Below are 26,047 nucleotides of genomic sequence, written 5' to 3'. Positions count from 1 at the left end.
TCTCATTAGTATGTGTGCGAGTGTGTGTTTGCGTGCGTGTGCGCTCGCGTCTCATTGATTATTTCATTGCTCATTTCATTGATCATTGACGTGCCCCTTCCACGTTTAATGTATAAAAGAAATACGGAGGGTGGGGGAGGCAAATTTACTGGTCGCACAAGTGCGACTGGATGTAAAATTCAGTCGCACACTCTCAAATTTTGGTCGCAAAATGCAGCCATTTGGTCGCAGTCTGGAGCCCTGAGTCTACTATCCCAGGATCAGGAAACAGGCCTCCATGAAATGCGCTGCACACATCTGAATATTTGGGTTGAACTGTTCTGGAACAGTGTTGTAAATACAACTTAACCACTGATTTCTAGTCGTGTCCTCTTTTGGAAGACCAAACAAAGTATTTTCACTTTTGCAACGAAAGACACAGCATCTTCACAACATGGTGGCTGCAGTGGCAGCAACAATAAAGTTACGCCTTCTTTCTTAGCGTGAACATTTAGGCGGTGTTATGCACATCTTGTCCCACATCGTGGCATAGACATGTGGGGGTGTGTTTGAACAAGCCGTTTTAGGAGGGCGTGGTCGAGTCTTGGGTTTGAGACTTTAGTCTTTGCAACTTTAGGGATCTTATCTATTAATGAAGAGCTTGTAACACTTTAAAGGAAAACTTGAAATCACATCACATGACCTCTTTAAGGACAAAACTCAATGGGCATAGTTCATACCAAGTCAGAACATGAGGGTAGTGGAATCAAACTAAAAATCAGATGAATAAATACATCTGGGGAGTCTCTGTTGGTATTGAGAAGGAAGTGTGGAGTTATTAATTCACAGTGATCAGAGCGCATCTGGGTCTGGGCGAGATTCTTCAGGGGGTGGAGAAAAGACCAGTGGGAGAGAGCATGTGGAACGATGCTGGCTGCCAGGCAGCCTAGTGCAGGACCATTAGACAGAAAATGTCTGTTGCGAATTGGGAGAGATTGTGTTTAAATATCATGTCACTCTGTCACAGTATACAGCGGGGTGTCTGAGTGTTTTCACAACCAAATAAAGCAAAAACAGGAGATTGAATAGCTAGAAGGAAAGCAGAAATACTAGTTGGAAATAGGGGATAAATTAAACCAAGAGGTTAGATCATTTGCTCCATTCTTTATAAAATGTTTTATTTCTACTTTTTGGTTCAATAACTGGGGTTTGATTAAATGTTATACAATATGGTGATATATGCAATCAGAAGGTGGTCAACAAGAGTGTTACGTAAAGTGATGAAGGTTTAAGCTATTTAAAATTGTGGCTTCGTTGCACCATTGACTTTCTGTCGCATGCCTTTGTGGTCGACCTTGTAGATGAGCCGAAACGCTGCCTTGACAAAGTTGGATCGAAAGTCGAATCTATTGTTTTCTGAGAGTATCCTGGGAATGCGAATGGCACTACAATCGTCTGGGGACAGGAGTTTAGAAACAAAGGTAAAAATAAAAGGTGAAACCAGGTCTAGAATTGTCATCGAGATGGTGGCTTCCATTATTTAAACACTACACGTGCACAATGAGGGCTTCCAAAAGAGTTTGGTACATCACACTTAGCATAATATCACTTAACTTAACTACATATATTCTCATTAGCCGCAAATGGGCAATGTCTGTTCTCCCTAGTACATCCATAATGCTGAAATCATATGAAAGAAAGACAAAGCAACTCAATTTTGCAGTGGGCCAGCCCCAGGCATCAATATCTAGGTAAAAATATATCCCAGACATAAATAAATGTCTTGGGCGCAAGCTATGCCTTTATGCGCTTCAAAGCTAGCAGTTTTGCTGCTTCAGCGTCTTCCCCGGTAGCATACATTGAGTTTTTTTAAAAAGTAAAATGCCTGCTATTTCCAGATGCAGCCAGCGTCTGAGTTGTTCCTCCCAGTGATCTCACTGCCGAGCAGTGAGAAGACAACATCAACAAATACGAACCGTCAAGGAGAAGAACAGGAAAAGCAGGATGCAGAGCTGCTGAAAATCATTAGCACTCTAGTTCTCAGAGAAGCCTACACTGTCAAGATTTTAAGTCTCGCTTTGCATAGTGATGTTGACAAAATCCTATGGTAACCGCGGGAAAGTAATTCCAACTACTACCATCCTCTTCATTTAGATTCAATTCCAGTTTTATATGCCTATAAGCTTCAGACACCAGGAACAGAAGGCTATAGGGGTTATTTAAACTGTACATGGTGAAAAGGTTTGACGAGTCTTTAATGGATCCGGTTATAACATTCATTTGCCCATCTTATTTCACTAGTTAAATAATATAGAAATATTCAGTATCTCTGTGGATTTTAGAGACCCAATTTTTGGACAACCGCTGAGACATGTTTTGGAATATAGAAAAGGCTAATTGCTTCTATATCTCTTTTTTGACATTTAATTAAGTTTAAAGGGCAAGGTAAGTCCTTCTGGGGGGGTTTTGGGGTATGATTAAAATCTATTGTGTAACCTATATTAACATACTACAGACTAGAGGCAAATAAAGTTGCATTCTGACAGGGGCCTTGAAAAGAGTATCCACACCCTAATCCAGCACAACGCTCTAGTTCATCACACAATTAAATGATGTTCTGCAAAATATAAGCATGTCAGACAAGCGGTTTAAAATCATCAAATCAAAATGATCATGAATAATGATCAAAAAGATCTTGTAGTAGAATTTTCTAATATGTCAAAATGTGTTATCTTCATTCAGTCAGGCTTCAAGATCTAGATATTGCCCTGCCGCAAACAAATCAACAATCCCTACGTGACGTTAGATAATTTAGTCAATTTCCAACTGCTCTGAAGTCTTGTGAAAAAAATATCAGTCAGTCTCAGTCTTGTACATAGGGTGATGTAACACAGCTCTGATGCATAGACATGACAGGGCTGGACGTAGGAGGTGGCTCCTCAGAACAGCTGGGGTCTGGCAAGCACTGAATCCCGTAGGGAGGGGGCTTGAAAAGGCGAGGGGAAAACAGGACGCAAATTTGGCTTCTCTCTAGCTTACTCCCTGGGATGTGCCTTTTTCAAGACCTCTAGGCCAGCTTCCTGTTGGGCACTCGTCCAAAAATGCCCTCAAGCTGTGCTGCTTCAACTGAAACAAGTGAGAGTTTTTTTTGTGTGTGTTTATATGGTGGGATGGTTATGTTCTTGGAGTCAACAAATATAACTTGGGGAGGACTTTGAAGCAGCAGCAATCTTGGGGACAGTCCAAACGGTGGCCCCCCCTCCTCCAGTATCACCGGCACCTTCCTGCCACCTTCAAACCTGTCAGACGAGCCTTTAGGTGGCTTCCGCAAAAAACAGGGCTTTCCCATGGGGAATCGTCTAAGGCTGTCAAACCAACTCTAATGTCTCAGGCGGGGCACCAGCAAGAACTTCAACATTTAGGTAGGAGGTGGCTGAAGGCTTTGTGAAGTGCTGTCAAATGCACTGAGAGAACCCTAAAACCTGGACACAGACAGCTGGGTGAGAGAAACGGGTAGAACGGCAGCCCAACCAAAATAACCAATTGAACCAATGACACATATGGCATTCACAGCAGTGAAAGGGTTCTTATATTTGCAGAAATGTTAAGCCCGCTGAACAATAAAAGTCAGCTTATTCCTCCTAATAAGCTGGAGACATGCAGATTCCTTGGATCTTGATTGCCCAGTAACAAGTGGCACACAAAAGGAGGCAATCTGAGCTACAAGAAAGAAGGCACCTCAATTACTAAACTCGGCACACTGGCTCTGATATTACAGACTTAATGACATGTATTTGATTGTCGCATTTGAAAAGCATTACATTTACCTGTTTTAATATGCTACACTTCTAAAACAAACTATGTTAATGTGAGTTTCAGCAATGACACCTTTTTTGTGTTTTATGCGAGGGGAAAAAAAAAACACGTGGAAAAAAAACCTTGAAATGTAGACATATTTTTGCACTTGCGGCTACACACAACATGACGAAAACTGATTAATCATTTGATCGCAACTCAAAACACACACACGCACACACACACACACACACACACACAGACAAGGAGAAACGAATGACTGCATTAAAACTGCAGTGTTTTCACAGGAACGTTAAAATATTTAACAAGACTATTTAAATCAGTCTGTCAAAGGAAATTCCTGCGACCACTTGTCAGAAATAACACCGGAATACGGAATGGCAATACATACGTGATTTTCCCCGGTGGACTGCTGCTCTCCGTGGGGAAGCATACTAGGCTCTACCCTTGTCAGTGAGGTAAAGTTGAGACCTTATTCGTGAGCCCGTAGAGTGAAAGTCAGTACTGTCCTATATGTATTTAGGATGTCTAGGTGATAGTCAGGTTAGTGGGAGAGAGAGACCTTGCGTTATGTGCACGCGCATCAATGACAGAGGGGTCAAACCCCTCGCGCACCGGCCGGTTGTCTCCTATCCATCAAAGTGGATATGCGCGCGAGACGCAGGAGCGTTCAGGAGCTGTCGCATATGCGTGTCTCGCGCTTGCCGCCTTTTGCCGATTTTGAAGGGCAACGATCCGTTGAGGACTTGTCCGAACACCCCACAAGAAAGCAAAAAAACCAGCATACTCACTGTTTTTCAGGATCCAGACACTGTTCTCCCTGCGGCACTTCGACACTTGTATATCCATTCCACAGCTGCCCATTTCAGCGACGTTTACAGCCGGTATGTTTCTCTCAGGTATAAAAAAAAAAAAAAAAGAAACGTAAAAAGAAATTGTACGTACACACAGTCTCGACCTCTCTTTACTCAGCCTGCCTACATGTTGCTGACTAGCTCTCTCTCCCACCCCCCTTACCTCCCCCCTCCTCTCTCTTTCTCACTCACTCAGTCTCTCTCTCCAGTTATTTTGTTAAAATTCAGTATATACGCCCCGTCACCTAGCAACCTTCCTCTCTCTCTTCATTACTCGCGCGACACGTGTTGAATGCTAAACTTGCCATTGTGGACGGTTGCAGGAATATTTTAAAAGCGCATGTACACGCGCCGGTGGCGTATCACTATGCAATCAAGATAGTTATTATAGCCCGCTTCCTCACACGCCTCCTCCCGTCCTTTTAACCCCAGCCGGGAACGTTCCCGCTTTTTCCAACCCCAACAGACCCCGGAGACGCAACTTAGCCGCCAAAAAGGAGATGCACCACAGAAATAAAACGTTAGACAAAATATTCTCTAACCTGGGATTATGCGTTCTTTGCTATCATTGTGTTCCACAGAACACTAACAAAGTCATTTTACAAATCATTAATTTTTATCATTCCAGACGGGGCTTTGCCTGGCGCAAGGAGAAAAGGTGAGCTATATTGAGAGCGCAGCAAACTCCTGAGGATTTTTGTCTGTTTTATCGTACTCCTCCCCCCCCGAGCCGGTCATTTTGTTGTCCTCTGCTGGACATCTGGGTGTTGAATGCTGCAGAGAACGTGAGTGCTCAGCACTTCGCTGTCCTGTCTGAAGGTAATCACTTTATGCTGTAAATGTGGACGGACTGGGAGATGCAGAGCGCGTTCGCGAGGATGGAGATGTTGCGTGTGATTGAGCAGAAAGGTGTGAGTTTGTCAAATTGAATTTAATTTGGCCACACCCCACAGGAAGTTGAATTGAATTGACAGGAAGAAAAAAAAATATTGAATTGGAATTAAAAGGGGGAAAAAAGAAAGAAAGAAAAAAGAGAAACGTTAATTTATCAAATAAATACGATGAAATACATTAATATTATAATAATATTATAATAGAATTACTAATTCTATTTGTCGGCATTTCAAACATTTCAATAGGCCTACTGCAAAAATGTTTTTATTTTTTACAAAAAATGCTGTAACATTTTACTATAAATTCTAACAAGTCAGCCTTGCCTAAGGGTATCTTTATCTGTATCTATCTGTATATCAGTGTTATTTTAGTATCATTAAGATACTATTATAATTTTATTCATATTTTGAATCATTTTTTTGTTTTTAGATTTTCTGTTTTCGTTTTAAATTTTAATATTTTTTGTTTGTGTTTTTGTGGTACTTCATTTTCACTTAATGTTTAAATCTAATCTATCTACATTGAAATATTATCTTTAATATATCTTAATATTAATATATTTGTATATCTGTTGGATTGTTTGTAAGACGTACAGTAAAACCTTCAAACATATATTTTTTAAAAACCTTCAAACAAACCTGTCAAGCCATGACTAACTTTTCTCTACTTAAAAGTTATATATTTTATATTGCTGCAGTTCCTTTCATTTTAATTCTGCTTCCTTAAATTCAAATTGCATTTCTGAATCCTGTTGTTCATTTCCTATTCAGAATTTAAAAGCCATTTTCAATTCACTTCTGAATAGCACACAACCCTGGTATGCCTATGTGTGTGTGTAAGCAAGCAAGGGAGAGACACATGGGCCAAGAGGTGTGTATCTAAGTGTTATATTTGTGTGACAGATTGACAGCGTGAGTGTGTGTACACAAGTGTGACTGAGAGAAGGACTGTGGGTGTTTTTGTGTATTTTGAAAAAGCTGCACATGATTGTATTTCCACCTGTCTGTATTTGCCCATAAATACTCAGCAGCCCTCAGTTTCCTTCAAATATTAAAAATAGCTCTAATTAATTTACAAGCGTGGGACTCGCATCCCATTTTTGTATGGTCTAGCCAGTAATTGGAGGACAGGGCAGTGACCTCTGTTGGCAGTAGCAGTATGACAAACATTTAAATATTTTTATACAGTGCAGACTGAGCCCAAACATGGATACATAAATCAGCGAATATTGGTACAGTCAGCCCAGTATACAGTTCTGAGATGACGGCCCTTGTGTGGCACCAGGAAAAGGGATTATGCAGGATGAACTGTGTAGAACTAATGTGAATATTATGAAAATTGCAGTCTGCTTCCATAAAATCTGTATATAAGGCTTTTCTAACAGCTTCCCTGCTATATTATTTTAGCTTCCACCAGAGGCAAGTGAATAATTTAGCTATACTGTCCAGTAAGCAGGTCTCTGTATCATTATGAATCATTCATGTCATAATCATTCTTTTTAGATACTCATTGAAATATTAGTGGTATAAATGGCTCTTTTCTTATTTTCAGTGGCATTGGCTATTGAATACATGTCCATTCATGTGTATCTATTTGGCTTGCTCATCTCTGAAGCTTCAAGTCATTACTTCAAGCCAATAGCCAATTCAGCACTTTTCCAGGATTGCAGTGGAGAACCATGTTATCAGCAGTCTTACATTCCAGTAGAGAATGAGAGTGCTGTTTCTGTATAAGTTTTACCCCTTACTTAGTCACTATATGTACAGAGGGAAAAATTTAATCCCAAATCAGCACCACTGTCTCTTGATGCATGCAGTCTTTGAGGCTGGGCATAGAATCAAGGTTTAAGTTGTATATTTAAAGGTATATTTTGCCAACATTATCCAACCCATAAGATTCCTTTTATTCTGTGGAACACAAAAGGTGTTGTTTTGCAGAATAGCCAAACTGTTTCATACAACAAAAATTAACCAATGACTGTTTTTAAAAAAAATCATACCAAGGTAGTCATACTTAGTATAAAATATAGGGAATTTTCTGTTTTGTGTGAACTATTTCTTTAAGGCAAAGTAATATGAAAAGTAATATGCTGAAAAGGTGCATGTTAATACTTCATAGAAAAGTGTGACATACTTGAATATGTATTGACATTCCTTCAGATCACTTGTATATGCAATTTAGCTTTATTATTTTACACGCTCCAACAGGAAATATGTGATTTGAGTTACAGTCTCACAACCTATTTATTAGTTTTGTTATCTTTTATTAGAAACGGCAGAAATTACTTTTTAAGGCTATTGATTTACTCAAATACAAACAGCTAGGGGGCTTTAGGGCTTTGCATGAATCATGTGCATATTATTTTGTTTACAGTGAGTATATTATTTATGAACCTTGGGATTGCAATTACAGACAGAATCCCCAAAAGTGGATTTGATTTGAATATTATGGCAGAAGTTGGCAAGTGTGTCCTCTTCATAGATAAAAACTTTACGTGTATTCAGAGTTATGAGAACAATATTTGATATTGCCATTTTTACATTAAAGACATATTCAAGGGCTGACAATGAAAAAAATGTGATTTATATTATATATATATATATAGTGGGTACGGAAAGTATTCAGACAACCTTAAATTTTTCACTCTTTGTTATATTGCAGCCATTTGCTAAAATCATTTAAGTTCATTTTTTTTCCCTCATTAATGTACACACAGCACCCCATATTGACAGAAAAACACAGAATTGTTGACATTTTTGCAGATTTATTAAAAAAGAAAAACTGAAATATCACATGGTCCTAAGTATACTGTCCCTGTATGTATGTATGTATATATATATATATATATATATATATATATATATATATATATATATATATATATATATATATATATATATATATATATATATATATATATATATATGTACATATTGTTCAGAAAGCTTCCAAAAGTGCCGTTTAAAATTTTTCTCAGGCTCCTATGTTTATGTTCAGTTATTTCATTTTAATTGCAATAAAAATTAACCTATTTATTGCCATTAAAGTGAAATTACAGAACCTACACATAGGAGCCTGATAAAAATGCTCATTTTAGAAGAGAATTTCAAATGGCACTTAGAGGCTTTTGCATCTGAACTCTTTTTATATTAAAATATGTGTGTGTGTGTGTGTGTGTGTGTGTGTGTGTGTGTGTGTGTGTGTGTGTGTGTGTGTGTGTGTGTGTGTGTGTGTGTGTATATATATATATTTGTAGTTAACACATTCTTTTGCTTTCATTTCTGTATCATTAGTGGTACCAAACAGAATAATAAAAAATAATAATTGTTTAAAGATTGCCGCTGACCTGCAATCCTAGACTGCTATTCACATTTCTATGAATCACAGCATTTCACTCTTGGGTATTTAACTGTGTGTGTGTGTGTGTGTGTGTGTGTGTGTGTGTGTGTGTGTGTGTGTGTGTGTGTGTGTGTGTGTGTGTGTGTGTGTGTGTGTGTGTGTGTGAGTGTGTGAGACACTTGCACTGTGGCTTTGTTCAGTACCTGTCAGTTTTTAGAAATCACAGAGAACAGAACAATTAAAATGTATTAAATGTGTTAACGATGTAAAGAAAAAAAAAAGGATTAACAGTGATTGCAGGTGCTAACAGTCCTACACTCTAAGAAAAGTCTGTAAAAAATAGGGCCCAATGTACTGTGTTAATATGAAGTAATGTTCTGGGATGATATTTCACAAGTGGTTTATCTGTATTTTGAATTATGGACTGCATCAAGTTGTGTTTTAGGATTAAAAGAAATGTATGTAAACGTATAATGGCCTGTCAGAAAAGAGTGTAGTATATATTTGGATTTTTCTGAATATCTTAGTCATTCTCATAGCTAAGTTTTTTAAACACTAAGTTACTTCAGTCTTTCTGACCCATCCTCCAGCATAAGCTCTCCTCAAGAACTCTTCTTCTCCTCTGTATATTATTTCTGAGAGGCTCTCCAGAGAGTCAGTTTTATGCTCAAGCACCTCTATTATGGACAGCCAACCAAAACTAGCTCTCATTTTCCTCACTCCATAACGGCCCCATGTGCAATACATGAACATAAATTCCTGATTTAGTGCATAAAAGTGATTTACAGGTATGGGATTCAAGTAACACCTTATAGTTGATTGTTGGACAACTTCTCATATTCTTGGTTTAGGATATTAACCTATAATTTATACCTATATCTAACTAAAGAAACATCAACTGAGCCACAAAGAAATACTTTACACATGTGATGTGTTACGGAAAAAAAGTGCCATGGCTGCATCCTTAATTAATTTAAAGTGATGCAAACACCATTTGTTCTAACCACTTTTAGCTGTGTGACTGATTTTTACAAACAATGAGTTTTCTGAAAGAAAAATTGTTTTAATTAGAGTTTCAGTTGAGCAAAGGCACATTTTTTTTGTGTCTTTTGCACGTCCAAACATAGTCCCAGAAATGCTCTGACTTGTCACCACCCCAGTGCTAATTACCAATGATCACATTCAATGAGCGCGGAAAAAGAGCAATCAAGTGCTCTGGTGTAATGAAATTCAACACCCCAGGGAGTGATTTGCCCTGATAATTTGTCTTAGAAAATCAACACGGAGCTAGGCAGCCATATTTGTCAAAGGCGCTCGCAGCTTTATGCATCAGAGGCAGTCTCGAAGGTCTTGAACCTGTAACTGTATGCTGTAATAGCCTGATGGGCTTCATGATTAGCCCATCGAGCTGAAGACCCAGGCCTGTTCCCTCAGGGAATGCTGCTTAATCTGCCCCTTTCCCTCTGTTTTCTCTATCTCTCTTTCTTTACTTAGAGCAGAGCTCATCTTTATAATGCCGTCTGCTGTGGTTTCTATTAGGAGAGAGCTCATTTAAGTTCATGAGGAAAGTCTTCAGATAAGTATATTCTGAAGAAGAGTTTGTCAAAGGAGAATTAAACTGAAAAGCCTGACAGGTGAGTTAGAGAATTAGCATTTCCTTAAAGGGGCCATATTCTATACTTTCATACCATTGTATGTTTTTCCCTGCATCTATCTATCCATCCATCCATCCATATACAGGTTGTAAATATGTAGCAATATATTTTAAATCTGCTCATTGTTGTGACATCATAGCTATGATCATTTCTGAATGACTTGTTTTGGCAGCCTAATTTCCATAAATCAGCTGTGTGGACTGGGGAAAGGAGCTTTGCATTGTGGATGTTAAAAGTATGAGGTACATTTAAATCTTTTATTTACCTCTTATTTACTTCATAATGTCTTTAAATAAATAGCAACACACCACTCAAAGGGTATTTTGTGTATTGAACTTGATCACAGACAGCAGAACTAAGCCGTTGCACTATAAAAGTAAATTCCTTGAAATGGTGCTATTACAAGGAAGCTTTGCTGTCAAATATCTAGTCTCTACTCCAGTGTGTATTTTGTCAAGCCATTTTCAATTCATTATATTGATTACAGTACTTAGGGGAGTGCCAGTTAGTGCCAGAATACCTAAATGAAATAATTCAAATTCAAAGCAACAGCCCTTCCCTCAGCTCACTCCTTCAGTGAGAAGTCATTTTCCTCAGAGTCCATTCTAGCATCTGCCAGTGATAAAAAAAAATACATGTATACAATTTTTATGAAGCCAATCTAAAATTGGATTTTCAAATCTAATCAGGTCTTTCAGGCATCTGTCATTCACTCTTTGAGCCAAGTTCAACTATAATCAGCAGTTTTATTTTAGTAGTATTTATTAACATTTTAAATTAGCTTGTATTTTTGTATTTTTATATTTTCAGATTTCATTTTCATTTCAGTTTCATAATTGTGTTATGTGCTTTTGTCATTTTTTTTTTAACTTTTTTTATATAAAGCCATATTTAATTTTTATTTCAGTTTTAGTTATAGTAGTTATAGTCATTTTAGTACTTCAACTTACTTCAGTTAGCTGCCAAGACAACATTTTTCATTTTCTTTTTGTTGAGTTGTTCATCTAATATTTATATAGTATTTTAGTTTAGCTTAATTACCAAAAATGTTTAGTTAACAACACTGCAATAAATTTCAGTATGTTTCTAGGTTTTGTGTTTTTTACAATTAACTTTGCCATTAGGTTTATCTCCAAATGACCACGTTCACCAAAAAATGTAAATTCTGTAATTTACTCACATTTGCCTCGTCACCATATTTAAATTGAGATTGATGCTCTAGAGCTGCACAAGATTTAGCAGTCTATGTGAAGGTTCTTTAAAAAAAAAATTGTGTGTGTATTCCACAGAAAGAACAAACAACAGCAAACAGATTTGGGATTACATGAGGGCAAGTAGATAATGACAGAATTGTCATTTTGAGTGACATATTCCTTTAAGGCCTGTTCCAACATTTTCCATTGTCATTTTTTATGCTTATTTAGAGTCAGTGTAAACTATCTGCCACAGCCTCCACTTTTATACACATGGTTGTTCACATGATTCACAGGATTTTTCTATTGTTGGACACTGTTCGCTCCCAGGCCTTTTCCCCTCATTAATCTTAATTAACATCATGCTGGAACGGATTCATTAGCATCTACCTCCGTGCACCTGCGATTCGAGTACGTCTCCATCTCCTCACAGGGTCGACTGGCCATAGCTGCGTGAGGGGACTGGAACAGAGCAGAACGTAATCATGCATGTGTCACCTCCATCTCTCATCTCACAGTCCCCCAAGAATGTTTTTTCCCCCTCCTGCTCTCTCTCACGGAGTCTTTCTCTCTGACAGTTGCTGGAGGCATCCGAGCTGTGATTGATGGGTCGATATCCTTTGTCATTATCAGATAACAGCACAGATATCTTGTGAAGAGAGTACAGTGATGGTTTGATGGGAGATCTCGTCACACTCGCAGGCGTCTGTGAGCTTTTCCACTGGCACACTGACGACGTTTTACATTTTCCCTCCATTCTATTTGGTTAGAATGACACGTTTCGCGAATGCCTGCCTTGTTCATCTATTCATTGGGCGACGCTGTGATCAATATCTTATCATCACTCTATTAAAATGTGATCCTTAAAGTGGGTCATTGGGTAGAGCGTTTGAAATACAGCTAAAAAACACATGAGAGCCATTAGACAGTCATAGACTTCATGTGCTGTAGTCTTAAATGAACTGTCAAATGGAGAAGCTATTCCAAAATATCATGACTCGCTTTTTAATTCAAGCAAATCTGTGCGCCGCTTAAGAGCTGCTCCGGAATTCTGTCTAGCGGCTCCAGGGAACTGACCTGCTCGGATGTGCATCAACCTCATACAGTTGCTTATGTATTGCTAGAGGGAATTTCACCTCTGTGGTTTAATTTCCTTCCATGAATCTAAGTACTATCTCTATCATCTGTGAAGTGACTTGTACAGCAGATTGAAACGGTGGTGCAATGTTTGGATATTTACTGTCCCAAACTACACTAGCTGTCAAAGACTAGTCCACTGCATCTCCAACTATTGTCTGATTCCATACTAGCAGCTTCTGAATTATTCAAATCTACAATCTCACTGAGGCTTAGTAGTTCTTTCCTCCACAGTGTGATTATAATTATTTCTCCCATCGATCATAAAATATTATTGCTTTGAAGTTCCTGCAGAGTCTTCCCAAATTGCTAAGTATCAAATTAAGTCTATAATGTTGACTTTCATTTTGCACCATATTGAGCCAGACAGCTGCAGTGCAGCAAATACACTGTAAACATGTCGAATGAATTGCATTAACTGAAAATCAATAGACATGGACATCATGGGAGAGTGGCTCTCCTCTTTTATGGTCTTTCCTGTAGATTACTCGGGTGTGATTCTAACAGTCCAAAAATACAAAGTAGACTAGATTAAAAAGCATTAATAGAGAAAGCCTGCTGTCTTGCTGGCGGCAGCGAGCAATCGTTTATTCTTCCTCTGTGAAGATTATAAATGGATAGGAACGGCATGAAGAGATGTTCTGAACAATACGGGGAGTGGGAGTAATGATGCTTTATTGGGTTTTCTGACATCTTGCAATTCAAAATGATCACAATAAAAACAGCCCTCCAAAACCAACATGAATCTTAGATGAATTATATCTAAGATTCTTTGATATTGCTATTGCTGTTGCTCTGAGTCTGGAACATCAAGTGCTGAGTCACACTTTAAACAAGGCAGCACACTTCATCATGCAATGAATCGTTTGCATTTTAACACCACAATTACTTTAAAAGCTTCAAAAGTTGTCTGGTTATGTTACAGCCACATCTCTTGCTGTCTCTGACGCCTTGTATCCTTTGGCTTCAGTCACACCGCTCTCTGTACAACCACATGTTTTCAGGCATGGTTTGTTGAGTATGTTGTATTCTCTTTGAACTGCAAAATGTGCGAAGAGCATTGCTAGAAAAAAAAAACATTGATTCTGCTTCCAGTGTTCAAAAGAGAGTCTACAGAGAGAGAGAGAGAGAAACCGAGATGGCTGTGCAGAACAGCCTGTCCTCTTTATGTACTAAAGCACACCTTCCTCTGTCTGGGTGAGGTGTCGTTGACGCATTACTTACAGCAGGGGGCAGCACTGAACAACATACACACTTGTGCCGCTCTGTACTCAGGCATTCCATAATAGAGTTTAATTATGCAGAGAATGGTGACGGTTTATAACTCATTCTCTTTTTTTCTCCATCTCTCACTTCCATCGAATGCATTCATCTCTTCTCGTATCTGTCTTTCTATCCAACATAAGCACATACATAATTCATGTCTTGCATTAACATTTGCACAGCAGATCATTTCCAAATGAATCAATGCATACGTCCCATCAGACATTCTTTGCACATATATATATCTGATGATGATGAACATGATATATATATATCATGTTCATTCACACGCCAGCGTGACCACGCATACACACACACACCCTCACTCCTCCTCATCCTCTGTCTGACAGATGGGACAGGCCACTGCCAGCTTGCATTCCCATGAGAGTGGCCAACACTATCTGATAGGAAAAAGCAAAAGAGAGGAGAGAACAGGAAGAGAGAGTGGTGTGACTGAAGGATATCATGATGACACGCCGGTCTGTAATACAAAGAGTCAGAACAAAATGCAAGAGACAGAGGCTTTGGTGAAATATAGGGTATTTGTCTGACAATACACATGTAAGCAGTGAATCGTGATAAGTCTTCACACAGCCAACAAATCAATAGCTGTATCTTTGTTGCATGGTAAATGTGTAGCAAAATGTACAACTGTTAAAAAAAACGTAATAAAATGATAAATTATGATGTCCTTAGAAATCTTTGAGGGGAGGTAGGGATGATCTTTTCATTCAGTATTGTCGCAGAGCTGCTTTGGCTGTGATTGTAATGAAACAGGATATATAAATGTGACATTAAGCTGCAGAATGCTGCATTTGTGCTGATGGGATTTTCAAATTGCATGAGAGCATTTATAGGATTATCATAATGAGCACCGGTAAATAAATATTCTGAATCAAATCTGATGCACACAGGCCCAAAATAAAGATAGTTCTCACACACCTGTTATTTGTATTTATTTAATAGCCAGTGTTGTTTTGCCACAGCATGTCATTTTTTAAATTTAATTTAATTTTTGAATAGCTTATCTAATGCATACTTGAAGTTTTTTTTTATTATTATTATTTAATAACATTATCTTAAAAAACAATCCTAAGTATTAGTCAAAAATGTAATATTGAAATATGTATTTCATATGTGTGTATATACAGTGGTGTGAAAAAAGTGTTGTCCTCCTTCCTTATTTTTTTGCATGTTTGTCACACTTTAATGTTTCAGATCATCAAACAAATGTAAATATCAGTCAAAGATAACACAAGTAAACACAACATGCAGTTTTTAAATGAAGTTTTTATTATTAAGGGAAAACAAAATCTAAAACTACATGGCCCTGTGTGAAGAAGTGTTTGTCCCCCTGTTAAAACTGTGGTTTATCACACCTGAGTTCAATTTCTCTAGCACACCCAGGCCTGATTACTGCCACACCTGTTCACAATCAAGAAATCTCTTAAATAGGACCTGCCTGACAAAGTGAAGTAGACCAAAAGATCCTTAAAAGCTAGACATCATGCCGAGTTCCAAAGAAATTCAGAAACAAATGAGAAAGCAAGTAATTGAGATCTATCAGTCTGGAAAAGGTTATGAAGCCATTTCTAAAGCTTTGGGACTCCAGTGAACCACAGTGAGAGCCATTATTCAAAAATGGCAAAAACATGGAACAGTGGAGAACCTTCCCAGGAGTGGCCGGCCGACCAAAGTTACCCCATGAGCACAGTGACGACTCATCCAAGAGGTCACAAAAGTCCCCACAACAACATCCAAAGAACTGCAGGCCTCACGTGCCTCAGTTAAGGTCAGTGTTCACGACTCCTCCATAAGAAAGAGACTGGGCAAAAATGTTCCAAGATGAAAACCGCTGCTGAGCAAAAAGAACATAAAGGCTCGTCTCAGTTTTGCCAGAAAACATCTTGATGATCCCCAAGACTTTTGGGAAAATACTCAGTGGACTGACAAGACAAAAGTTGAACTTTTTGGAAGGTGTGTGTCCCATTACGTCTGGCAAAAAACACAGCATTTCAGAAAAAGAACATCATACCAACAGTAAAATATGGTAGTGGTAGTGTGATGGTCTGGGGCTGTTTTGCTGCTTCAGCACCTGGAAGATTGCTGTGAAAAATGAAACCATGAATTCTGCTGTTTACCAAAAAATCTTGAAGGAGAATGTCCGGCCATCTGTTCGTGACCTCAAGCTGAAGAGAACTTGGGTTCTGCAGCAGGACAATGATCCAAAACACACCAGCAAGTGCACCTCTGAATGGCTGAAGAAAAACAAAATGAAGACTTTGGAGTGGCCGAGTCAAAGTCCTGACCTGAATCCTATTGAGATGCTGTGGCATGACCTTAAAACGGCGGTTCATGCTCGAAAACCCTCCAATGTGGCTGAATTATAACAATTCTGCATAGATGAGTGGACCAAAATTCCTCCACAGTGCTGTAACAGACTCATTGCAAGTTATCGCAAGCGCTTGATTGCAGTTGTTGCTGCTAAGGGTGGCCCAACCAGTTATTAGGTTTAGGGGGCAAACACTTTTTCACACAGGGCCATGTAGTTTTGGATTTTGTTTACTCTTAATAAAAACCTTCATTTAAAAACTGCATGTTGTGTTCACATGTGTTATCTTTTACTAATATTTAAATTTGTTTGATCTGAAACATTAAAAAGTGTGACAAATATGCAAAAAAAATAAGAATCAGGAGGCCAACACCTTTTCACACCACTGTATATTTGGAATTAAGTTGCAATTAAAAGAAATGTAGTTTAAAGGTATTCAAAAGTTTGCTTTAATAAATTGTATTTTAATTAGAAATATAACATTGCAGTAAACAATATAGAAAGTATAATATATTAAAAAAAAAAAAAATTCTCCATGCACACAAATAGTGTTTGTAGAAAGCGTGCAACGTATGCACAAATACACATACTTGAAAACTCCCAAACCTATATTAGTGAGGGTTTCACTGCAATCCCTTTTTATGTCAAGACAATCTACAGAAAATCTCCTTGTACAAAGAGAGATAATGAAGCACTATAGATGTGTGGATGTGCTGGACTATAAGTGTGTGTGCTCAATAAAGCTGTGCAAGGAGGGTGAATCACCATGGTGAGGGTAATGAATGTCTCAAACACACGTCTAACACCTAGAGAGCTCTGTAGCTCTGTGCGAGTGACTTTGTTAAAGGACTCAGTGACCTTTAGCATAGGTCAGTAGTCTACACAAGTTCATATAGATTTCACCTGTCTTTCTTGAAGCAAACAAGTAGAAAAGGGCTAATCAAAATAATTTTCACACTGAGCTCGGCAACAAAAATGTAAATAAATACGAAATCTTTTGGGAAAGTCACTGAAGCAGCTCTTTAATAATTCATATTTGTTAAATATTTCTACGTTACTACAAAACGTGTGTTAGCTTGCCTGACATGAGCACTGAATGTGCATAATGTTTCATCCTATTCATAATATGTCAGCTGCATTATAAGCACATTTCACTGGCCTAGATTACAGAGAAAGAGTGAGAGAGCTGAAGTGAGAAAATAGAAAGGGATTGTGGGAGGCTGCAGGGACTGGCTGTCACTGGTTGAGAAGACATTTGTGGTGTATGTTGTGTGGTTATTGATGTAGTTCCCCAGCACCAGGGATCTGCCCACAGCAGCCCTCACATATTCTGCGAGAGCTCTCTCATCACGATTACATCAGTCTCCCAGGCTTAGAGGGATACATGCATACTATCGAACACAGACAAACAATGCATGCTCACTTAGCTATAGATAAATACATGTGCACACACCTGAGCATACATCACAATCTCTTTGGGTTCAGTTGCTGAGCTAGGGAGTGGAACTATTTATGTACGTGCACACCTGCGCAAATACACAAAACACTGCTCAAATTAAACTGTACATATTGAATGCACATTTGTACATTTTTACATTTTATGTAGATTCCACATTTACTAGAATTTGAAATCCTAATTTTAGAAGATAGACCGATCAACTTACAAATATTGATCTGATTTTGATTTTAATTACTGGCTTCCACTTTGACAGTCAATATTATTGTTGCAATTTATCTTAAAAACACACACACAAAAACACAAACAGATCATGTTTTCAGGCCATTTTAAGTTTAATTTTGTCATGATAAAGTGGTGATATATAAGTGTCTGTATTGCTTACTTATACCTTGTCCAAATACCCACACTTGCAGTCTTGGCCACTTGAAAGCATATGTGCGCGACAGGAAGTAAGTGCGCAAAACTGTCCCAGGTCTTAAAAATGCCCTTAACGCACACTATAGCCACACTATCTTGAATATCGCTCCGGAGCGCAATTCGAGGCTTAGTGTATCCCATAATCAATGTTCCCTCTAATTTTTTTTCTTGCTGAGCAAAACTTTTCTCTATTGGGCGGACATTTCGGCCACCTGTGCAAAAACATCGTTTATACCAGACTTGTACAGCGCGCACACAAAAAAAGTGTGTAACTTTTAACTTTAATGTGCTATTTGTATTTGATTTGACCGTGACTAAATGATGTACATTTTAGATTACCTGATAAAACTTACTGAATATTATTTCACAAAATAATACTGTGAAATATTATTGCAATTTAAAATAAAAGTTTTCTATTTTAATATACTTTTAAAATATAATTTATTCCTATGAAGCAAAGCAATTTTCAGCATCATTACTCCTGTCTTCAGTGTCACATGATCCTTCAGAAATCATTCTAATATGCTGATTTATTATCAGTGCTGTAAACTCTTGTGCTGCTTAATATTTTTTGGGGACTTGTGATTTTTTGGGGATTCTTTGATAAATAAAAAGTTAAAAAGGACAGTGTTTATTCAAAATAGAAATTTTGTGTTACAATATACACTACTAAAAAGTTTGTGGTCAGTAATTTTTTTTTCTTTTTTTTCTTTTTTCTTATTTTATACTTTTATTCAGTAAGAATGTGTTAAATGGATAAAAAGTGATAATAAAGACATATTTTTAGAAAAGAGTTCTATTTTGAATAAATGCTGTTCTTTTTAACTTTTTATTAATCTAAGAATCAAAAGAAAAAAGTATCACATGTTCCAAAAATAAAAATAAAAAAACAAAAAATAAGTAAAAATATTAAGCATTACAACAGATTCAACACTGATAGTAAATCAGCATATTAGAATGATTTCTGAAGGATAATATGACACTGAAGGCTGGAGTAATGATGCTGAAAATTCAGCTTTGCTCCTCGGGAATAAATTATATTTTAAAGTATATTAAAACAGGAAACCAATATTAGAAATTGCAATAATGTTTCACAATATTACTGTTTTTTTCTTCTGCATTTTCGATAAAATAAATACATCCTTGATGAGCAGAGACTCCATCAATGTTCCCTCTAAGCTGCGCGCGCGCGCGGCCGCGCACTTCTTCCACCGCAGCCGCGCAGAAGAAATAATGTGCCGCGCACACGCATAAATGAGTGGGAAAGCCATTTGCGAAAGCGAATGAATTGCAATGCTCGGATAAACGCTACAGAGTTGGTATCACGATAGAGTTAGAACCGGTGAATGTGGTTAGTTTCATAGAAAAGGAATGTGCGGCAAATGAGTCGCTGTAGAAACCGAATATTTTAATGGTTGCGTACGAAATAGCTCAAATCGTGCGCCGACGCAAACGCAATGACGTGAAATAAAACGTCATCATGTATTAAAGAAGAGCGGCTTGATTAAGTGCTGGAAACAGCGGATGATGGGCACAGAACGGTAACAAAACTCAGAGACATTTACAGTCACACACAGGTGTAGTTTACATAGCTATAGAAGAATTGACGTTCACGTTTCGTTTTTTTATTTAAATATTTAACTTACAGATCTCAGTTTAAAGGCTTCAGTTTCTGTTCTATTCTATCAGTTTAAATGCTTCAGTTTCTATTCTATTGTATTCTATTCTATCAGTTTAAATGCTTCAGTTTCTATTCTATCAGTTTAAATGCTTCAGTTTCTATTCTATTCTATTCTATTCTATCAGTTTAAATGCTTCAGTTTCTATTCTGTTCTGTTCTATTCTATTCTATTCTATTCTATTCTATTCTATCAGTTTGAATACTTCAGTTTGTTTTGATATATTATGTTAGGCCTATATTATAAACCTAATAAATAATTGACCTTGTTTTTAATGGAGTCTCTGCTCATCAAGGATGTATTTATTTTATCGAAAATGCAGACTATGCTCATTAGGATGTATTTATTTGATAAAATAAAAATATTATGTTGGTTTCCTGTTTTAATATACTTTAAAATATGATTTATTCCCGAGGAGCAAAGCTGAATTTTCAGCATCATTACTCCAGCCTTCAGTGTCATATTATCCTTCAGAAATCATTCTAATATGCTGATTTACTATCAGTGTTGAATCTGTTGTAATGCTTAATATTTTTACTTATTTTTTTGTTTTTTATTTTTATTTTTGGAACATGTGATACTTTTTTCTTTGATTCTTAGATTAATAAAAAGTTAAAAAGAACAGCATTTATTCAAAATAGAACTCTTTTCTAAAAATATGTCTTTATTATCACTTTTTATCCATTTAACACATTCTTACTGAATAAAAGTATAAAATAAGAAAAAAGAAATAAAATAAAAAAACTACTGACCACAAACTTTTTAGTAGTGTATTTTGTAACACAAAATTTCTATTTTGAATAAACACTGTTCTGTTTAACTTTTTATTTATCAAAGAATCCCGAAAAAATATCACAAGTCCCCAAAAAAATATTATGCGGCACAACAGTTTCCAGCACTGATAATAAATCAGCATATTAGAATGATTTCTGAGGGATCATGTGACACTGAAGACAGGAGTAATGATGCTGAAAATTGCTTTGCTTCATAGGAATAAATTATATTTTAAAGTATATTAAAATAGAAAACTTTTATTTTAAATTGCAATAATATTTCACAGTATTATTTTGTGAAATAATATTCAGTAAGTTTTATCAGGTAATCTAAAATGTACATCATTTAGTCACGGTCAAATCAAATACAAATAGCACATTAAAGTTAAAAGTTACACACTTTTTTTTGTGTGCGCGCTGTACAAGTCTGGTATAAACGATGTTTTTGCACAGGTGGCCGAAATGTCCGCCCAATAGAGAAAAGTTTTGCTCAGCAAGAAAAAAAATTAGAGGGAACATTGGACTCCATTAAAAACAAGGTCAATTATTTATTAGGTTTATAATATAGGCCTAACATAATATATCAAAACAAACTGAAGTATTCAAACTGATAGAATAGAATAGAATAGAATAGAATAGAATAGAACAGAACAGAATAGAAACTGAAGCATTTAAACTGATAGAATAGAATAGAATAGAATAGAAACTGAAGCATTTAAACTGATAGAATAGAAACTGAAGCATTTAAACTGATAGAATAGAATACAATAGAATAGAAACTGAAGCATTTAAATCTGATAGAATAGAACAGAAACTGAAGCATTTAAACTGAGATCTGTAAGTTAAATATTTAAATAAAAAAAAAAACGTGAACGTCAATTCTTCTATAGCTATGTAAAACTACACCTGTGTGTGACTGTAAATGTCTCTGAGTTTTGTTACCGTTCTGTGCCCATCATCCGCTGTTTCCAGCACTTAATCAAGCCGCTCTTCTTTAATACATGATGACGTTTTATTTCACGTCATTGCGTTTGCGTCGGCGCACGATTTGAGCTATTTCGTACGCAACCATTAAAATATTCGGTTTCTACAGCGACTCATTTGCCGCACATTACTTTTCTATGAAACTAACCACATTCACCGGTTCTAACTCTATCGTGATACCAACTCTGTAGCGGTTTTATCCGAGCATTGCAATTCATTCGCTTTCGCAAATGGCTTTCCCAACTCATTTATGCGTGTGCGCGGCACATTATTTCTTCTGCGCGGCTGCGGTGGAAGAAGTGCGCGGCCGCGCGCGCGCGCAGCTTAGAGGGAACATTGCCCATAATGCATCATGTTTTGGAATAAATTGTGAGATTTTGCAGAGACCTCTACCGAGAGGTCACATAAACCTTTCCAGTGTAAGTTATATATTACTATAATAATGAGATATTATTAGATATAATTTGGTAGAAAAACAAAATGTTACACGTTTTGCTGGTGCAAAGATGAGTAGTGGTGATATTTTTTTTGTTCAACATTTGCAACAGTTTTTTTAATCACTTAAAGGGATACTCCATCCCAAAATGAAAATTTTGTCATTAATCACTTACCCCCATGTCGTTCCAAACCCACAAAAGCTTCGTTCGTCTTCGGAACACAATTTAAGATATTTTGGATGAAAACAGGGAGGCTTGAGACTGTCCAGGAAAGTATGAAAAGCATTGTCAGAATACTCATCTACCATCAGTGATTCAACCGTAACGTTATGAAGCAACGAGAATACTTTTTTTACACGAAGAAAACAAATAATTCACAACAATTTTCAAAACATCAGCGTAGCGCCATTTTGGCAATTCTGCGTACAGCTCAGAATTGCCAAAATAGTGCTACGCTGATTTGGAGAGACACAGAGGAGAAGAATTGTTGAAAAAAGTCATTCTTTTTGTTTTCTTCGTGTACAAAATGTATTCTCATCGCTTCATAACGTTAAGGTTGAATCACTGATGGCAGATGGACTATTCTGACGATGCTTTTCATACTTTCCTGGACCTTGACAGTGTTATTTATTTGGCAGTCTATGGGACAGTCTCAAGCCTCCCGATTTTCATCCAAAATATCTTAAATTGTGTTCCGAAGACGAACGAAGCTTTTACGGATTTGGAAAGACATGGCGGTAAGTGATTAATGACAAAATTTCATTTTGTGATGGAGTAACCCTTTAATTAGAAGCACAACAAATTAAGTTGTGCCATGTTATAGGGACTACTGAACAGACATTTAGAAGTTGATTTTAAAATGCTAAATAAAAATAAAAGCTATGTAAACTTTTTAAGCATTTTTACAACACTAGCTATAAGTGTGTCCCATCATGTTTTGAAAGGTTCTACACCTGGACACTTGGGCCAAATACAGGAAATACGTCATACAAGTAGTCAAGTGGTCTTGCAAAGACTGCTCCTGGAAAAAAAAACTCCTGGAGGGCTGGCGCCCTGCAGACTTTTGTTCCAACTCTGCTCCAACACACATACTGTATGTAGTTTTCAAATAAGCCTGAAGGACTTGATTAGCTGGATCAGGTGTGTGTAATTAGGGTTGGAGCTTTGGCCCTCCAGGTATTGAGTTTGACACCCCTGGGATAAGGGCTTACAATGGGACCGTTTACACAACACCGTTTTCAGCAAAAAACAGTAAACTTTTTATGTATTTTGCCTGTTCATTTACATGAAAACAGAGTTTTGGGGACTGAAACGCATAATTTTGAAAAGAAGTTTTAAAGTGCAAGTTTTTGAAAATGCCACCATTATTGTTTCCTTGTAAACACCCAATATGGAAATCTTTGAAAACGGCATGCGTTTAAGTGTTAGATATGTAGACATGCGCAGTACGTGTCGATTTTAAAGGCAAGCATGAAAAAACATACACAACAATGGTAGTGTTGTTGCTGCTGTTTTTTAAAAACACAAGGTAAAAACTTTTCCGTTTTTGACTACATCGATGTCGTGTAAACGTAGCCTCAGTTAGACTTCCCATCATTTTGTTTATTCAGACTGATTCTCAAATTCAGAATGCTCACAAACCAATCATAGCCAATCATAATCAGCCATATACGGTATTATCACGAACACAAGCGATTTATCAGATGAATCAATCTCAGACGTTTCTTTTAGTTTGTAATGCACAAAAATAAATGTGGTTTTCTGGTAAAACTCAATGGGCTCAGAGGAGGCAAGAGAGATACAGACACTGTTGTAACTTTACCTGCTGTTGTCGTTGCTGGAAAGTTTTACTTAAGAAAGACAAGGGATTTATACAGTTTTTGTATCATATTTTGTAATATTTGCATTGTTCTATTTTTTCGTACTTTGGGCCTCATTCATTAAACATTCGTAAATATACTTTATACTTTAATATACTTTAAATAATTATGACTGCTGCTTATTTCCTGTGCACTTCAATACTGGTCTGCGCTTGACTTTAGTCAACGTCTGTCTGCTGATTGAGTTTATTTAACCCATCACAATTTATTGGAACTGTGTTAACTAGAGTAACTACTCACCTTAATGTTGTTCTAATGTTCTAATGTTGTAAAAAAAAATTCCTGCTCACACTTGCCAATTAAATGGGAGAGAATGGTGACTTTAGTTACTTTTTTTTTTTTTCGAATTCATATCTGTTGTAAAATAATCCTATGCATCTCGTGGCATATATTCCAACTTCAAGCATTCTAAAGGTATACTTTGGTGAGAAACAAACTGAAATGGTAAGTTACAACATTTTTCATTTTATGAAAATCTTGCATTGCAGTCCTGTGTGCGAGCACATATCCTTTTGAGATATCAATTATAATCAATTTTAATAAAACACAAGACTACATTATAAAACTACTAAGAGTAGGCCATTTAATATCTGTTGTTCTCCGGTTGTCAGTCAGAATGACAGTTCTTGCATTAACTTTATAGGCCTATATATACCCAAGCCTATTTATTATTCTTTCCTTTTTGTCTTGGTGTTTAAAATATTTATTTTGAAACAAATTAATTAATTAATTACATAATTAAGCAAACAGACTTACTGGGCGATATCTATTCTTTACATCAGCTAGGCATGGCGGGGTATGATATTTCAAATTTCAAATTTATTAAGAGGATAAGCTCCTTGAGATGAATCATCTCGTTTACAAGGGGGTCCTCAATATTCATAGATATATTCACAAGTGACAGATACAGCAGTGCAGTAAATACATCAATACAATACAATCAGTACAAAAACAAGACAACACAGTCATTCACCCACACACACACACACACAACTCTCAGAGGGCTGTCTAACCCCACAACAGTATGCATCTTTCACATTATTAATGTTACAATAATTATTCAACAATGTAGCAATGACATTCCACTGAAATAAAATATACAAACATATGTAGATGGAAATCAAATACAAATATTCTGTAGGTGATGTACAAGAGCATTTTTAAACATATGGAGGGAAGTTGAGGATCGAATAGAGACAGGCAAATTATTCCAATCAAAGGGTGCTTTAAATTTAAATGAATATTTGCCAATTTCTTTATTAATTCTAGGGACAGCAAAAAAATATTTGATCTACATTGCGTAAACTATAAGAGGAGCTGAATGGGATTAAATATTGTTTCAAGTTATCAGGATAACTGACGTGAATGCATTTGAAAATAAACAATAACCAATGAAAATGATGCCTGGAGGATGGAGTAAGCCAGGACAATTAATGATACATAAGGCAATGGTGAGTTCTAAAGGGACAACGAAGAATAAACCTGCACAGACTGTTATATACAACATTGAGGGGTTGAAGATTGGTAGCTGTGATATTTTGGTAAATAATATCAGTATAATCAAGAATTGGAAGTAATAATTGAGAGATTTTTTTTTTTGCGAACAACAAAATTAAAGCAACTAATTGATTGATAAAGTATTTTTAAACGAGAAGTAATTTTAGTTGTAATTGAGTGTATGTGAGTATTGAATGAAAGATTAGAATCTAGCCAGAAACCAAGATATTCAAATTGCCCAACAGCCATAAGTGGCAATAAGTCCATGAATTTGAGATTAAGGTCAGTGGGAACCTGAAATCTACTCGATTTTTCTAAAATAACAGAGGAGGATTTAGTCTTATTAAGAGCGAGTTTGTTAGCCTAATTGACATAGGGATAAGAGATTATTGTCGGATAAATATTCGGATAGTTGATTAAAAATTAATTTCTCAAATACTTTAACTATGGAATTAATAA

General features: G+C 36.7%; 1 protein-coding gene across 2 annotated transcripts in view; it reads right to left on the bottom strand.

Annotated features, from left to right (window-relative positions):
* The window catches only part of LOC109066350 (glutamate receptor ionotropic, NMDA 2D-like), an 83,800-nt gene that overhangs the window by 42,854 nt on the left and 14,899 nt on the right, over positions 1–26,047 (bottom strand). Inside the window, exon 1 of one of the 2 annotated variants that reach the window (XM_042745724.1) lies at positions 4,587–5,112. The exons of the other annotated variant lie outside the window; for it this stretch is intronic. The gene's annotated coding sequence lies outside the window, so the exon portion shown is untranslated. Of the gene's footprint in view, positions 1–4,586; positions 5,113–26,047 lie in introns of those variants that run through there. 2 annotated transcript variants of the gene reach the window in all.

Source organism: Cyprinus carpio, chromosome B19 (genome assembly GCF_018340385.1).
Source record: "Cyprinus carpio isolate SPL01 chromosome B19, ASM1834038v1, whole genome shotgun sequence".
NCBI classification, from domain to species: Eukaryota; Metazoa; Chordata; class Actinopteri; order Cypriniformes; family Cyprinidae; genus Cyprinus; species Cyprinus carpio.
This window is presented reverse-complemented; position numbering and strand designations above follow the sequence as displayed.